This window comes from Rhinoderma darwinii, chromosome 2, assembly GCF_050947455.1.
Source record: "Rhinoderma darwinii isolate aRhiDar2 chromosome 2, aRhiDar2.hap1, whole genome shotgun sequence".
NCBI classification, from domain to species: domain Eukaryota; kingdom Metazoa; phylum Chordata; class Amphibia; order Anura; family Rhinodermatidae; genus Rhinoderma; species Rhinoderma darwinii.
In genome coordinates, this window is record NC_134688.1 from 86,168,823 (window position 1) to 86,173,239 (window position 4,417).

Below are 4,417 nucleotides of genomic sequence, written 5' to 3' on the forward strand. Positions count from 1 at the left end.
TTCTATCAGGTGTCTGTTGCTTATTGACAGCTAGAATACTGCAATCTGCAGCGCTATTTTGGGCTATAAAAAAATAAAATAAAGACCTGATGGAATCATAAAAAGTCAATGGGATCCGTCAACATCCATTATACAATGGACCCAACATAACCGGCATGGCATTGGCAATAAAGGAAGCCATGACGCTGGTGTGAACAGAGCTAATGTGAATGATCTATTAGCAATGAAGCAAAGGGATAGAGGACCCTCTGCCTTTTATATACTGTATCATCCTCTACAATATCCCATACTGACATCAGAAAACAGTTTCAGGAAAATACTGACAGCTATCTTCACTGATTCTTCCATTAACATGTCCATCCAGCTCAGCCAAAGAGGCATATTTATATGGTAGAAGGAGGGATACTGTGTTCCAGATACCTCCGGTGCTGATTATATCAGTGGTAACAAAGGATTGGACAGGTAAAAATTCACCAGATCGGAGACATTGGGTGACAGACAGTCCCCATAAACATTAAATTGCATAAAAATTGGCACCGATTGCTTAAAAAAAAGCTAATTTCTATGTCCAGCTTTAGATTAAGGGCCTGTTCACATCAGCGTTTGGTTTCCATTCATTGGTTCCCTTTAACCTTTCCATTGGAGGAACCGATGAACAGAAACTATTGCTTCCGCTTGCATTACCAGTGAATTCAATGGTAATGCTTCCGTTGCAGTTGATTTCTGTTTGTTTCCGTTCCGTAAAATGTCAGTGTTTTTCATGGAAACAATAGTATGGTCGACAAACAAACGGAAGCATTACCATAGAATTCAATGGTAATGCGAACGGCAGCTGTAGTTTCCGTTTGGCTTTCCGTTCATCGGTTCCTCCAACTAAAAGGTTGAATGGGACAGATGAACGGAAACCAAATGCTAATGTGAACAGGCCCTAAGTGACTTCCTTTGAAATTACTCCTAGAGTGTGAGTATTTCTTTTTTTTAGATGGAAAATGGATTGCCAGCCTATTGGGTCTGTATAAATAACTTGTGGTAGTAATGATGATAAATAATGATAATAATAATAATAATAATAATAATAATAATAATAATAATAATAATAATAATAATAATAATAATAATAATAATAGAAAAACAATTTGTTATTTTAAAGAGGACTTGTCACGTGTCCTGACATTTCTATTTTAGTAAATAGTTGTATTCCCCATAAAATAACAATTCTTGAGCACCTTTTCTTAGGACTCTGCATTGTGCCATTCCTCTGTTATTCCTCATGGAAATGTATGAATAAATTGACAACTGGGTGTTACCAGTCCCTTTATCAGTAGGATTTGTCCCTACAGATTTGGACAGGGTCAGCACTGATTGGACAGTGTAATGATGTGTAAGGACATGCCCTATAGACTAGGGCAATGGTAATACCCAGTTGCCAATTTATTCATAAATTTCCAGGAGGATTTATAGAGGAACTGCACAAGTCAGAGTTCTCAGAAAAGATACTCCGGAATTGTTATTTGATGGGCAATATAAGTATGTACTAAAACAGACATGTCAGGAGAGGTGATTGTTCCACTTTAGGTCCGGCTGTTCACAAATATGTTATACCAGCACCACCACTTTCACATGACCCTTATTACAATGATAACAAAGGACTGTTCACTGCTGCCAATATATGAAATAATGTATTTACAGTGCCTACAGTATTTCTATTTGATTCCATACGCCTATAGTCCACACATTGACCCCTCAGTGCCCAATGTTGGAAGATATTATCTGTTCTGTCTAATCTCCTCATTTCAACACCTGTGACAGGCAAAATACAATTATCCAGTAATGAGATATCCTATGCCATGTGCTCCATTGGGAAAAACCAAGATGCAGCACGTTATTACAGACACATGTTCTGCCCTTGTAAACTGGTACAAATATGTGTTCTGTTATGTTTGTTGTGGCACTAAAGATGAACCAATTCACAGAGAGCAGCCACTTTCCTTGATTAAAAAATAAATAAATAAATCATTGAATACAAATAATCTAACATTTGTTTTCATATTTGAGTAAGTATTGTTTCATAGAAGAAAAAATATGGAAAAGATCCTCAGCACATACAGATTAGAGAATATAAAAAAAAGAGCTTTATTTTAACATAAGTTAAAAGTCCAAGAGAACACAGGTAAGGCGTGTTACCGCTAACGCGTTTCGAACTAAATGTTACCAGTAAGAACACTTCAATCGAAACTCGTTAGCGGTAACACGCCCTACCTGTGTCCTCTTGGACTTTTAATTTATGTTAAAATAAAGCTCTTTTTTATATTCTCTAATCTGGATGTGCTGAGGATCTTTTCCATATTTTCTCTCATATTGAATTCCTTGTCTGCCTGCAAGCCTCCCTTCCAACTGCACTCCATTGAGGAACCATAAATCCCAGGATGAAGTATGTGATGAGCACACCAGTAGCTCTTGCTGATATTTTTTTCTCTTTTTCTGTTCTTATTGTTTCATATAATTCATATTTAATAAATATATATATATATATATGTATATATATATATATATATATATATATATATATATATATATATATATATATATATATATATATATATATATATAAAAATATACAATATTCATATTTAATTAATATTTTATATATATATATATATATGTGTGTGTATATATATATATATATATATATATAAACAGTTTATATACAGATGTATATATATATATATACTGTAATAGAGACAAAATACAGCTAAGGTGTGGACAATATAAAGAAACATTGCATGCTCTGGGCTCCAACTCATTTAGTGTGTTGCAGAGTCAAATATTGAATGTACAGAACAATCTAAACTAATGGAGTGGTGCCCCACATATGGTAGCTGTCCTAGCAAGAAATTAAATTGAGCACTAGGTGTTCCACCAATGGTTCTTTTTCATCATATTAAAACAGTAGATACAATAAAAGCAGATAATGTCATCCCTGGTCTTTCTTCTTACACCCAGTGCAGAAAAGGACCGGGTCATTCATCTCTGCTCAGTGAACCACGGCATCAAATAAGCCACATTATGCTAGTACATTGATATATATAATATCATGAAGGAGGCTCATTCTGTAGCACAGTTACCCTATTCATAGTTTGATCGTTTTTGTTCGTTATATGACATGAGCATATAAAAACACAGAAATGTCAAAATATTAATTCTAGCCAAAAAACATATATTCAAAGGACTACAGATGATAGATAGATAGATAGATAGATAGATAGATAGATAGATAGATAGATAGATAGATAGATAGATAGATAGATAGATAGATAGATAGATAGATAGATAGATAGATAGATAGATAGATAGATAGATAGATAGTAGATAGATAGATAGATAGATAGATAGATAGATAGATAGATAGATAGATAGATAGATAGATAGATAGATAGATAGATAGATAGATAGATAGATAGATAGATAGAAGATAGAGATAAATGAAATAGATAAATATTATTTTCCAATGGCACTTCCAGTATGAGCATTCTTCACTCTATAATTTTCAGCTTGCATTACGCTATCCACGGTTAAATCATATTTCTACATTTCATGCATATCTACATTGTTAGAATTATCATTACATTATATGAGTGTAACAAAAATGTATTTTAAATAAATGAAGCTTAACATTTTTCATATATTATTGTATATGTGATATGCAAATTGCCTGGAATAACTTCATAGTAGATGCAAATGCATTATATGCTGAAGTAGCAATTCATGGATGAAGAGAACCAAATAAATTTTTTATTATAATTCATCTCATTCAATATTGATGGTCTTTTCACCAGTTTTATATTTGTTTGTTTGTCTAATCGCAAAAATAATGTATATTTCATCAATGTGAACGTTGCTTTTGGTTTATTTTTAGGAAGCGACCATAGATTAGTTTAGTTTCTTATATTAGATTGTATGAAAAGTGAAGAGTTTTTACACAGCTCATAAAAGACTTTAGAGTCATCATCATTGTGTGTTATATTTGATATATATTCAATATGTAATAAATGTATGAACAGTAGGATGGACCCGGCTTGTGTTGTTTTTCGGATTATTATTTCTGCTATCTTGCTTTGTAGAGCAGATATTTAGTGTCATATTTGTTAATTGGCATTTATTTGTTTGTAATTCATTGTATATTTGTTGTTTATAGTTTTATTAGTATGTTTTTATTTTGTAAACCCTAGCAACAAATAACCGACAAATGCTGAATGGTCCTGGATGAAAATAAAAACATAGTGTGGACCGCTCACCTGCTCCATATTGAATATATGCATCTCCTGCTGTACAGCAAAACACAAATTGATTGTAAACTGGGGATGTATGTGAAATCCTCATAATTTCAGCCCACCAGATAATCCACCAGGAAGGTATA